Genomic DNA, 14279 nt, shown 5'->3' with positions numbered 1-14279 from the left:
AATAGTAAACGAACACTGGTGCTACTCACAATTAACGAACATTTAATGACGCAAGAGTACATAGACGCCTTCTCTTCGGTCTTTATCGGTCGGTGCTTTGTTCCTAAGATGAATTTGCAACTATTTACCTGCATTTCAGATCTTCTATAGAATGTCTTCGGCTTTACGAAGAGCTCTATAGCTCTTGACAATCTATCTGTCCAATCTATCTGTCCAGACAATGCTGTCGACAACCAGACAACATGGCAGAGTGGTGCAAATTGACTAAAGTAAGTATTTAAATTTGCAATTAGCCACATTAAATCGCAAGTACAAACTCCGAAATTGAGGAGTAGCAGTAATGATTAAAATTCACTTCAGGTGAACCCCTGGGCGCAGCACAGGTCTAAGGAAATGCGTCATCAGAACTGCAACTTGTTGGGGTCTATGGCAGGCCACTTCCACAAACGTTCTCAAACTGCGCGCAGTTAGACTTTTTTTTAATTACACGGCCGTGGTTACGGGTGTGCAAAGCGCAGGTTTGAGCATTAGCCGTGGTGCAGGCTAGGCGTTTTCGCACCGGATCTCGAGCTAACCAATTCACTTCGGGTTCTGATGGTCCTGCTTCCTCCATGATGTTTCAGTGTAAATGATTATTTATAGCGTTCTCGTTTGATGTATTACGCTCCTATCCAACGCCCGAGTACTAAGCTTTCTAAGCAAACAATAGCGGGGTAGTCGGGCGCCCGAAACACCAGTTACGCAACCGTCCGATACGCAGCAGCAAACGGCCGATCCGCAAGGAAAAGGAGGCGTGAACTACGTACCACGCCGCCGAAACCTCCACAACGCTGCAGTGACTGTTGCGAAGTCCTCGGGAGAAAAGTAGCTGAAATATTCCGACATGTATCCAGGAAAAAAAGTCTCCAACTGTGGCAACTAAATTGATGTGGTAGCCAGAAAAGTAGCCATGGTGCGACAAACCAACAATTGCCGATATTTGACGCGAACAGATAAAAGAAAAGGCAAGAAAAAGTTGTTTTCTGCTGCGCTGAGGGCTAACTGAAACAACAGAACAAAGCAAACGTTATCCCATATTATTTTACCATAATCACTAGTTGACGTACTTCGCAAATTCCCGCCGCACACTTGCGTGCGTTCTTAAAGCCGAAGCGGTGTCACCAGTTCCAGTACAATAAACTCGCTGGACGCCGTCCTTGCGCCACTATGAATTCTCTCGAAACGTTCCCACGTAAACTGCATGGCGTCATACACGTTCTACTCTCCCTGGCGTGCAGTCGCAAGCGCCGTTAAGAAACTCGCATATATACACTGGCACTTCTAATGTTTACAACGTGGCTGCCATGGCGCGTTTTCAGTTCTTGCAGTCGCTTCTGGCGCCAAAAAACATGGTCTTCGAAATTCGTTATCGAGAGAATCGTCACTGGAGGTGGAATTCGGACACAATCTATTATTTCTGTCCAATGCACCACGAAAAAGCATGGCTTCTAAGATTAGTTCATGCGTGTTACTTAGAGAATTCGTTCTTCTTACTGTTGCACGCCACCTACAGAGAAACTCAATGGAACCCTTCCATTATCGGTCCCTGACGGTCTCGGACTGCCCGACGCGGTGCTTACAGCCAATGAGCGTTGCATATGAAGCATCTCGGACAGTCTTGGACAGCCCGGAACAAGAAGTCGAAGAGGCCCACTGTCCGCATGGTGAATATCGTATGTTTTCAGCTAATGTATTTGCTTTCGGCGCTTGCAAAAAAAAAAAAAAAAAAAACATGGCCTTTGGTGCTGTTGCTTCGAAAGAGCCACCGCAGAGGAGTGTGATTTTGGCACTACCTATACCAATTAGCGCCTCCAAAATTAGCCAGAAAGTAGCCAAGTCGCCGGCAATGATTTTGGATCACCATGAGCCTCCAAAAGTAGCCAATTTGGTGAGACGTTGCCAGACCTAGCAACCCTATACTGTCTGCATGTGCAATCACTATGTTATGCCAACCGTCTGGCAACGCCATGTGGTGGTGTATCAGGGAACCGATCTTTGCGTCACGTGACCAAACTGTGCTTTCTCATTAACGGAAGCGCACTCGTCAAAGCGTGTGCTTTCAGCAATGAGAGGAGCATGAAGGAGGTCTGCGGACGGCCACGTCAACACGAAACTATAGCTACTAGCTAAGAAAAGCTAATGTTTTCAAAAGACAGCAAGCTTGTGCTACTTTGCAGAATCGCAGTTCCATTCCCGACGAAGTTGTTTTTTTTTTCGGCAGTTACAACAATGATTAGAATGACCTGTAATCAAACCACAAACATAAAAGATGAGCCCGCATTTGATTCACACGTTGCCCGCATTCAAGCACATGCTCCAATTTCTTTTTGTCAAATCCCTTACTTCACCCAAGCACTTCTAAGTTCGAATACGAAGGCCGTCATGTCTCCCCCTCCCCCACAATTTGGCTAGATTTGCCATTGGTGACATCTATAGTTCTACGCCATTAGTAAAACACACTTATAACACTCTGCAGTGCTTATCTAAGTAATTTACTGCAAATGACGTAATTAACCCACACATTTTGAGCTTTGACCACACATCGCCAATGATCTACCCCTTATTTTCACTAAATATAAATAAAGTGTCTCATTAAATTCACCGAGGACACAGGAGAAAACTACTACGCGCCTTTTGCATGTAGCAAAATTGAAAAAAAAAAGCAACAGCAAGTATACATCATTATTTGCAAAACTCATAAATAAGCCAGAAACATTAACTTTCTCCACACATCAACCCTAATATGGCATCATTTTTCGGTCAATGTGAACTAGGTGTCAGGTACAGCTATCTTAGAACGCTGGAAAACATTTCGGATAACGGCCGTATAACGCTTTCGAGCCCTTGCGAATTCAGGGCGTTTTTTTTTTCTTTTTCTTTTTTGCAAGAGCAGCAATTTCCCCATGCACATTTGCCTTCGCATGACCATCAAACACACAATTTCCGCCATTCCCTTGAAATGCCAACTTTGTGGAACATTGAATTTTTTTATGGCATTGGGCAAAGTTCTGATATGCTGTTTGTGAAATACAAGTACCCCCCCCCCCCCCCCCTATAAGGCTCTGGAATGCTTTGATAACAATTTTTTTTTTACCCAGGCTGTAATTAGCCTACACAGATCAAACCTAGATCATACATCAGCGTACCTACCAATCGGTGTGCAGTTATAAAACTAACAACAAAACCACAACATGCGCCTCCATCCACCAAATATAAACAAGGTGCCTTGTTTAGTCCACCGATTAGACCGGGGAAGCCTATTACGCCCCTAGTAAAACGCATGAAAACAGAAGATAGCGAACTCGAGTATTCAATAATTGTCTTTAAGGTTATAATTACCCTACGCATTTCAAATTTTCAATGCATGAGACCTGCATGGACCCAATTCTATCAAAATATAGAATTACTGCCACCTTCGTCTCTTCCGGGACAACGGTCCAATTTTGTAATCCTACAAGAAGTTACTAAGTTATTAAAAGAAGTTAAGTAATAAGTAAGTTAGCCCACGTACTTCTATATATTTGCTTGCAGATAACGGCTAACACACTTCATATTTCCTTTAAAAAGTAAATAAGGCAAACCCGGTGAATACTATGGTTTTTGCAAGACATCCTCAAAGTGCGCTCACAACACTTCGCACAACTTCGCTCAAGTAGAAGAAGTTGACTGGTCAACTTTTTCGCTCAAAGATCCTAACTATAAATCTGTAGAAGCAATGTTAAATATCGCATTTTCTTTTGATTTAGTGCAAGTTGTAGACAATTTTACCAGCATACAACGTACCTCTAAGTCGGTTCTTGACTTATTCTTCCTTAGTGGAAACATTACTTCTAATTAAAATTGCGACATTATTCCTGGCCTATCCGACCACAAGGCAGTGTGGCTTACCCTATCTGACGTTTTTCTAACTGAAAGGCGCAAGGTGTCTACCTTCCATGACTTCTCTCATGCCGATGATGTACCGATTATAGCTATACTGTCATTTTTATATTTCTTTTTTTTTTTTGCTTTCTTGAACAGTGATGATGATGTGCACAAACTTTGGAACCGTCTTAAAGGCCTCAAAGTGAATACCAAGGTTTAGAACGTTTAGACAAATTAGAATCTTTTTTTTTTACTTTCTGAAATGCTTTTTCTGGGAGCCTCGATCCTCTCTTGGACATTGTAACAAGGATGCTTGCTCAGTCGTTGAATATTTTATAATTGTTTCAAGGTGATTTTCTTTTCAAACTTTTTGTACTTTATGTTACTTTAGAGTCCTTGAATTGTTTCCTAAATATTCCGTTTTTTTTAATTTATTACCAAACGCCTTCTTTTGGTTCCAACTCAATCTTGGCCAATTCCCCATAGTAGGTTTGAGCCATTACCTGATGTCAAACAAACGTGTCAACTCTAGTGCATCAACGGAAAGAAAAGACAGCCGGACACATCTGCCTCCTGGGTATGCGCCAGGTTCGTAAGATTCGATCTCCACAACACAACAAACCCAAATTCGAGAAGTTATTTCGCAGTGGAAGATAGGGTGCTAGAATGGGAGCAGAAAAAGAAATCAGACAAAATCCTAGCCACAGTTGCACTAATTGTGGCTCACCCTGTAGGAGCTCTCTAATGCCCGCTGCTAAGATAAACCCGCCGCTATATTTAAACAGGCCTCCGTTAAAACTTTTCAGCTCATTATCCCAATTCTCGAACATGGCGTAGAAACACGCGATGTAGGCGTAGCAAGCAATCCGCATGCGGGCATCGCAGACGCGCAGCTTCGCCCGCCTTTGCATGCATCCGGCGTTTTTCGGCGCAGTCAAGCCCGAGTAAATAAACCGACACGACACGCGAAAGCTGGAAGGCGACCAAGAAGGGGCTAATTAAGCGGAAGATGCCGCTGCGCGCAGCGTCGACAGCCACTCGGGGAAAGGAAAAAAGAAACAAAGATCTTCGCGGCATCGCTCCGGGAAAGGGGTCGGCGCAGAACTTCCAGCGAGACGACAGCGATGAAATGAACTTGGTTGAGGAAAGAAGAAAGGGGCGGTTGCATTCAACCCGCTTGTATGCCCGTCGCTGTTTGCGGCCGGGGGCAAAGGATCACTCCGGGGCACTGGGATGCTGCATACAGTTGCCACTTCACTGCTTCCGCAGTGAAGCCCGACTTTAATGCGAATCGCTCGTGTAGTGAAGAGAAATAGTGCAACCCGGGTAGTGTAGGCCTGTACCCGACTGAGAAAAGAGCGTAGCGTGTGAGCGCGAAGAGAAGCAGAACGACACGCGTCATCGTGGACCTTTACGAAAGAACGTACGAGGAATAAAAGCGCAGGGGAAAGCAGGTTAGATAAATGAAATTCCGCATGATGGCTGCCTTGACAAGCGAGAAGGGAAAGATGGCTTAAAGGAAGGGAAAACGGGAACGAGAAAGTTAGAAAATATGAAGAAAGGTAGGGTAGGCAGGTTAACCAGGAAAGCGCCCTGGTTAGCTACTTTACACGTTGAAATGACAAAAGGGAATATAAAGAAGACAACCCGCCGCGATTGCTTAGCGGCTATGGCATTGCGCTGCTAAGCACGAGGTCACGGGATCGAATCCCGGCCGCGGCGACCGCGTTTCGATGAGTGCGAAATGCAAAATTGCCCGTGACCCGCGCATTGGTGGCGCGTTAAAGATCCCCTGGTGGTAGAAATTAATCCGGAGTCCCCCGCTACAGCATGCCCCATAATCAAACCGTGGTTTTGGCAGGTAAAACTTCAGAATTAAATAAAAAGAAGACAGTCAGAAGGTTACCTGCACACCTGCACGTACAAGCAAAGCGTCCTTTCTTCAAAGACGATGATAAAGACTCGGAAATGCTAAAAAAAACGCCTTATCCCCTTTTTGCTCATGAACAGCGACTATTGTGTTGAAAGATCTTGTGCGTAAAGAACGGCTGGTGATTCATTTGCAATCATACTGCAGAGAGATCGACTGTTTAAAGAAAAGTGCGGATTTATGTGCAGGTGCTTGGAGAGCCGCACTATACAGTCATCATTTGCGAAATAATGCTCTTGTCTTTCAAAACCTGAAGCTTCGTTCTTGCCCACTTCAGTACCAATGCCGTCTGGAGTGGTAGACTCCACTTTTCTTCTCTGCCACGCTCTTTTAGCCATAAGGTTGCCAAAGAAGCTTGAGAAGAAGTTAAGGACCACACAATGAGAAGAATGCTAGACGTCACTTTAAGAGACAGGTAAGACATACGTGTACGTTAGAGAGCAAACGGGGGTAGCCGATAGTCTAGTTAACCTTAAGAGGAAACAATGGAGCTCAGGTAGCCATGTAATGCGTAGGGCAGATAACCGGTAGTCTATTAAAGTTACAGATTAGGTGCCAAGGGAAGCGAAAAGCAGTCGAGGACGACAGAGAATTAGATGCTGTGATGAAATAAGGAAATTTTCAGGTACAACTTGGAATCAGCTAGCGCAAGGCAGATGTAATTGGAGATCGCTGGGAGAGGCCTTCGTTCAGCAGTTGACATAAAAATAGTATGACGATGATGATGATGCTTGCTTATGATTTGCCTTGCTGCTGTGCTCGACTGTGCTCTGCTCTGCTCTGCCCTGCTCTGCCCTGCTCTGCCCTGCTCCACTTCGTTCCGCTCTGGTCCGCGTTGGTCTGTCCGCGTTGCCATGCTCTGCCCTACTTTGCCATGCTCTAACCTGCTGCTGTGCTCCGCTTTTTTCTGCCCTGTTTTACCTTGTTCTATGATAGATAGTTCTGAACTGTTTGCTCCGTTCAGTTTTTCCCTGTGTTCGTTTGGTTTTCTTTAATCAAGGCGAGCAGGAGGAAAACATGTTGAAGGGCAGAGAACTATCTGCCGGAAGAAGGCAGCATCTACGCACTACTCGCGAGGAGACAGACCATCCAACAAAGAGGGGGGGGGGGGGGGGGGGGGGGGGAAAGAGAATAGTGGGAGGCTGGGGACAGGCTACAAAGAGAGAAGGGTGTTGAGGGAGGAGGAGGATGACGAGGGGCCAGCGGGGAGGGATGACCAAAGTAAAACGGGAAAGTGTGCAGGACGCGGTATAGCCACATGGATCCCAACATCCGGACGGGTATCCTTTTTTCTCTCCGCCTGGACAAGCTCGTAATTACAATCCATTTCTCGGGCAGCCTCGAAGTGAGCGGAGCTGCCGCTACTGCTGCTCCTGCGTGGACGACGCGCCGTTCCACTCGAGTTGTGCCGTGATCCTCGCGAAAGGGTCCGAGGCGTGCAATGCCACCGAGCGAAACGCGTAAGAGGACAGGCACAGCAAGCTGCTGAGCTGTTCCCCTGCAAGAAGCTAAGGGAGAGCGAGAGAGAGAGAGAAAAAAAAAGCATCTGCTATGTAGAAACAAATATGCAAAATGAAAAAGACAGGAGCAGAACAGCGAAAAATGGTGATGTTGAGCAGAAGTCACTTGGAAAAAGAGGAGTGGCCGATGTGAATGCGTGCGAGTGTTTGGTTGGGCCGCCACAAAAAGTGGTGTCTGGAGTAAAAGCGCCTGCCGCACACTGGATGAACAGATTGACTCGAGGGGGGACTCGGTGCGGGAAAAGCTGCACGCTCACCCCCCTCGCCCACCTCCCCTCCTCCCTTCCACACTTTGCGCCAAACAGCAGACTTTGCCGCGCTTTTGGCACGGACGGACGCTCCTGCGTGAGCGTTAGCGTGCCGCTTAATTAATTCGCATTTCCCTCATTTTTTTTCTTTCTTATTTCCCACAAATGATATTCTTAATGCCTGCGACTCCTCTGCGCCGTTCCTCCCGCTTATTAGCTTGCGCGCTTTCTTTTAAACTGCATTGCACAATTTAAAAGCGCACTCCGCGCAGTCGCGTCCCGGCTGAAAGTCGAGAGGGTACTTTCTGGTGAGGCACTGAGGTGCGCAGAGCCAGCATCGTGTGGCATGGAAACGTCGTTTTCTTTTCTTTTCTTTTATTTATCTAACGGCGAAACTCTAGTTGGGACATCTGCGTCTACTAGAATTCCACGTATTTGCAGTCCATAGAGCTACCCCTTCAGGTTGGATACCATCTGAGGTGTTTTCCATTCCACGATAATTTATTTGTAATTTGTTCATTCATTTAGTGTCGGCATACGAAACCGGGAAATGAACTGCTAAGTCCGTGCTGGAGCCGTGAATGCAGCTGAATACGCTATTAGCTTCTTTTGGAAAATGTTCACATCAAACTTATCTCACGGCATGGTAAAGTGTGGCTACGCTGTTGGTCATACTGTGCCAGCTTTTCCACGACAGCTCACAATCAGGTGATGAGAAGCATATCACTTAAGATAACGAAAAATAGCCTGTTAGGTATGTTAGATCGCGTTGCGCGCCTTTACAGAAACAATGTCCGTAACAATATCAGTGCATTGGCTAAACATACTACTCCTAAGATTGCTGCCCTAAAGCTACATCCACAATGAACGCAGTTTTGATGTGGCACTGCTGCGCCACACGTACGTGGAATCTGTCAACTCTTCGGCGAAGTGGTTAACGTGAGCGTGTTAGCGAGCTATAACCGCAGCTGACTTACTAACTGCACGCTACAACTGTTGTATTACCGTGACTAGTCTTACGTACACAGTCTTAGGAAACTTCTAAGTGTCAAGATAATATTTCTTTCTTTTTTTGTTCTGGTTTTACCGCCTTCCTAGAAGCGGAAATTTTGCTTCAACTGTATAGTATACTAACGCAACAAGCTAGTTTATCTTCCGTAGTATACACTACAAAAATGAATACAAAGGCAAACAACGGAGACAATAAAACCAAGACAAAGCCCGCCGAGCGTGGCAACTAAACAATAACCAGCCCTTCAACCAGGACAAAAGACACCCCGAGGTGATAGCTACACACCCGACCACTGGCGAGCGGGCTTGCGTTTATTACGCTCTGGCGGAGAGTAATAGAAAACGGCCCGGGTAAAGCCGCCAAAAAATCTCACCCTTAATACGAAACTGATTGCGCGACGGACCCGGGCGTGTAAAAACGGCGAGGGTGAGCGCAAACCACTTGCCGCTTGACGCCAACAGCGTCCGGCGCCTGCCGCGCTATGGGCGCGTCCCAACAGAAACAACGTCCCAGAAACAAACACGGCCAGGATCGTAAATTCTCGGACCCACTTTCAGGGCTTACGTCCACTGCGAGCTTCCTCTATCTCGCATCTACATCCTTTTCTCCTTTCTATTTTTTTTTCTTTTTTCGCTTTGTTTATGTGGGCGCACGCATTCACGCTACGCCGAGGGTTTTTGGTTTTGACATTATCTAACGTTGACCGCGGCCGTGGCGTCAACTAACAATAGGCCGCAGCTGGGTTATTTTTTTTTTTTCGTTGTTGTACTTGACCGTTTGCTCACTTCTCTCACTATTGTTCTTCAGGCCACGCGCGCAGCCCCGTCGAATTCTTTTTCTTTTCTTTTTTTTTTGTATCAGTCCGTGAAAAACAGCCTCTGTTTCATTCATTCCGCTCCCGCCTCCTCGGACGATTTTGTGCTTCCTTCTCCGCCATGACTCGGCTATATGCGGTTGCTTGAATCGACGGTGCTTGTTGCTCGGTATCGAGACAAACCTTAACTACACTCGCGTTTGCCTGCCTTTTATTTTTTTATTTTTTTTTTTTTTTGCTGATCTCGGTGCCTTCTTTTCTTTAGCCAACCTCCCAAAATCGCCAGTGCCTCTCCTTTCCCGCGCGAGTCACGCGCGATCGCCTCTCGCAATGGAAAGGAGTGTCTCGTAGGAAAGACGTTGCTGGTCTGTCCAAGATTTACGAGTAGCCGTCAACTCCTCGACAAGTCCTCGGGAAGCAATAACGGCAACAGTGAGAAAGACGGAAAACAAGAAAGGATGTGCGCGAAGAAAAAAAAGAAGTGAAAGGTTTTCTCTGCAAGAAAGCATTGCGGAGGTTGCAGGGAGCGAGTGCCGTAAGAAGCATAAAACAATAATCACCACTCCCCCCCCCCCCCCCCCCCCCCCTTGTTGGCGTCGTGACCGAGTTCCTCTCTGGATTGTACACGCCGGCCCCATATATCATTGGGTGCCGCTTATAACAGTGCCTCATTATTTGCGCGTTTGTTGCTCAACGTTATTTCGCTTAGTCACGAGGCTTTTCCTTTCGTACTTCGAATCCGCACCTTGTAAGACTTGTGCTCGTCATTTTCTCCAGTTTTTTTCTAAGGCGGTGCGCAGCTTTTTATTTACTTGCGCGAAGCCTCTAGAAATTGCTCTCGGGCGAGAAGGGATGTAGGAAGCTAGAATGCCACTGTATGTAGTATTGATTTTGGAGCAAACTGTGTATACCTGTAGGAATTGCAAAACCAGCACGCTGAGCGCGATGTTTAAACAATTGCTCCCAGCCGCCAAGAAGACATATCTCGTGCCGTAGATTGTTCACCGCAGCGTATACGTTCGTATCGCGGTTTCGATGGCTTGGAATATGCCTCCTCAACCACCAAACGCGAAATATATATTTGCACGTAGCATTGTGAAGGCTGAACCTTGTAGGAACGTTGCATTTTCAAGGTTGTGCGTGCGTGCGTGCGTGCGTGCGTGCGTGCGTGCGTGCGTGCGTGCGTGCGTGCGTGCGTGCGTGCGGGCGTGCGGGCGTGCGGGCGTGCGGGCGTGCGGGCGTGCGGGCGGGCGGGCGGGTGCATGTGTGATTGGGTGCTTGTGTGCGCAAGCGCATGACCAATACCACAGCCGCAAATCAGAGACAAGTTAAACTTATAGTGTTTGCAATGGCTCTTACGAGAAGGCCCTTGTGCGTCCTATGTTGCACCGGGGTGTATGTTCTAACAAAATTTTCCTTACGATAGAAGTTATACTTACTGCTTACACTTGTTTATCTTGTTCAGAGCCTCTCGGTCGTCATATCTTTATCTATGAAAAAATACATAATAATGGCAATGACATTCACTGACCCACGAGCTCGAGAGTTTCAGCGGCTCCGTGGGCGAGAAAAACCTGAACTTTCTATAGTATATCACAAGTGCTTTCATTTGTAACCTTTTGCACCGAGTATTTGGTTGTTTATTATTGGCGTTATTTCGAAGGCGCTTAAAAAAGTACGTATTAACATATAAGCTTACCTTTAACTGTGATTACCGCTACCGTAAATGCGCTGTCATCACCTTCACTGTGGCGACAACCGCCGTCTTAATCCCAAACGCCATGGTTCAAAATACTTGTCTAAGAGCTGGCTCTTCTGCCACTGAAGCGGACAGGCATGTCCTACCATGAAGTGCATGTGAAGTGGACAGGCTAATGAATCTGCATATTCACTGCGTGTGCCTGGCTCTTCAGTTAACTTTACTGTTGCGTCCCTGTACCGAGACCTCCCACAGGACTGTGGCTTCTCGAAGCAGAATGCTATCCCCAAACGGAGTGAAAGCGCCAAGAAGAACTTAATGCGATAATGTTGTGCTTTGATTTGACGCGAAGAAAAGAAAGAAAATTCCCGAGTGACGTTTTTACGGAGCTGCGCGCGCATTCCTGCCCCTACTGTGTAACAAAACGTTGTATCGGGCCAAAGTGTCGCATATCAGCAGCAAGGAAAACCTACACAATGAAATGTGGACAGAAGGAGGCACAGAAACGACAGAGACGATCGCATTTATCTGTTTCCCTTTGTTCGCGTTCCATTGTGCTGTTTTAGTTAAAGTTGACGAGCTTTGTACTCTGAGGGAGAGTGAATTAATTTACAATGATATATTTCCTACCTAACTACAGAACACCATTCACAGCAGCTTTGTACACGGTAGCATTACGATTTTGTCAAAATTTGGTTGGCAGTTAGGTGCATGCTACCATGACGGAGCCTTCTGCCGCACAGCCATTAAAGTAATCGAAAGTTCACCAAACATACGGTCAAAACTCATACCGTCATATCGTCTGGGAAAGCTTTGTTCGTTCCGAGAGTAAGATTAGAAATTGAACTGGCTCTTACGGATCGCTTTCTATTCCAGCAATGTTCTGTGAGGAAAACGACTATACTGGCCCTTATGATACCAATTTTACACCATAGCACCTCGCGAGTGACAGTAATTACAGTTTTCTTCTATAGTATTTCCTTCTGATCGTTTTTAAGCTATACGAGGGCAAGTGCTAGCAATACGTGCGTGACACACCACCTCCTCATATTTAGCGTATCGAACTTTAAAGCTTCATTCTAACTAATCAGCTTCTGTATCCGTCTCATATGTCTCGTCTCTATAAATTACAAAATAGGGAACCTTTATCGAAACTCTACCACTCAGTAATAACGTCCTAGCGCTACCTGTTATGGAGCATCATAGTTGTCCCTGCCTAATTGGAGAAAACGAATCTGTTATCTTTAAAGGAAGCTGGTTTTCGGAAGCGAGAGCGCGCTAACACACGCCATGATTTGGATTTTAGCAGATCGACGATAAGTAAACCTTAACTAACCACGCTTTCAATACATCTGCACTGCAGTCGGTCTAAATTCAAGATTCTGAATGGCTCGTCAGAGGCGAACGTGTACATAGTTACATCATAATGCTCATATTGGACTGTTTTTCTCAAATAAATTATCCTCTTTCTCTCTTTCTATATCGATCTATCTCTGTGTACTTTAGCTTGTTCTCTATGGCTTGTTGTGGCCGGAGGGATAGGGGTTAATAACGTGAAAATTGAGCTGGGTCTTATAAACAGAGCTGCTCCATAAGTTTTCGATTGCCAATGTAAATAATGCACGTTTCTAATTAACATCGCACTCTTATTTTGCTGCCATTATCGAACACTCCAATATAGCAAGTAGGAGCTGCGGCAACAATAATTGCATTCAGTGGAAGGTTATTAGCGTCAAAAATAAATTATTGATATCTTTCATTAACTTCGACAAACCTGGCAGGTGCACGCTCGCTTACACTGCAGCACGGACTAAATAAATATATATATATAGATTAAAAAAGAAAGAATCATTGTGGTCCCGTTGAACAAGACCGTGGCTTTGTTTCTCCGATTCACAGCACGCAGAAGGCGTCCTGTTTCTGATGTCGTTCGGCCTTCACGTCCCTTCTTTCAAGAACTCTCATTTTTTTCCCCACAGAGTACAATATTCCTAGATTTCAAACAAAGGGACTGTACTAATCAGGAAGCGTCATTATATTTGCGGCACATCTTGACGGGGCTTAAATTTTATTTCAATCCCGCTAACAATAAACGCTGCGATCTTGCACTCAGTTCTATGCATTAGGTCGTGTGGATTTCTTCTTTTATCTCTAATTTCTTTTCTTTTTTTTTCTCTTAAGTACCCCCACCGCATATTTAACGTATTTGCTCTTAAAAAAGATAGCACGAAAGCCCTTCCCTTGTATAAACAATGAGCCTACGCTTGTGAAAAAGCGAACAATGAGTGCCTCTACGTCGTGGTTCCAAACGCGGGGGGGGGGGGGGGGGGAATAAAGTAGGAGAAGCTTCGGCAGCGTTCCCTAAAATGGCACGAGCTCCTCGTTTGTGTCTTTTTTATTGGATTCTCTGTTGGGCTGGTAGGGTGGAAGTGGGGAAGCTGGAATTCCGCACACACGTTTGAGTCTACCAGAACAACGCAATTAGCCCGCGGCAGTTATTGAAACATGTCATTCCGCCAGAAGCCGCAAGTGCGCGATAATTTTTCGTACTGTCTTCTCCGCGGCATTTATTTTCGAATAAATTGGCACGTTTCTCTTTGTTCGCATTTGATACTTCCTTTCGTCCTTCTGTATGCGCGTGTTTCGATTTTTACGCGTACTTTCTTGCTTGTGCGTAAAAACGTGATTAGAAACATCTCGCTTCTGGCGTGTTCTTGTTTCTTTTTTTTTCACCCAGAATGCTTTTCCAGCTGGTGTTTACACTTCACATTGCGAGAAGCAGCAACAGCTACCTTGTCGCAGGTCTCCAATCTTATCCCCAAATCGTAACGCACGAGCCTTTCTTTCAGAATCAACCCGCCCAACTTAACGAATGCCTTGCACCGTTCACGCTAGTGTCTGAAATTTTTCTTTCAAGCTCGCCCATGATATCTCCCAAAACTCACAACATCACTCTGAAACTCTTACAAGCAAGCGCTCGTTCTTATTTCCAGACCATTTCCATCACGCAATGTTCAGTTTGGGATACGATGTCTTGCCCTCATAAAGAGTGTTCGGGAGGAGAAGCAGCCTTTACAGGGATGTGAGCTAAAGCTGCCGAAAATCTGAATAGGAACGCAATCCTCACAGCGAGGACAAGAAAAAAAGGAAACT

Source organism: Dermacentor silvarum, chromosome 2 (genome assembly GCF_013339745.2).
Source record: "Dermacentor silvarum isolate Dsil-2018 chromosome 2, BIME_Dsil_1.4, whole genome shotgun sequence".
NCBI classification, from domain to species: domain Eukaryota; kingdom Metazoa; phylum Arthropoda; class Arachnida; order Ixodida; family Ixodidae; genus Dermacentor; species Dermacentor silvarum.
Note: the sequence above shows the minus strand (reverse complement) of the source record.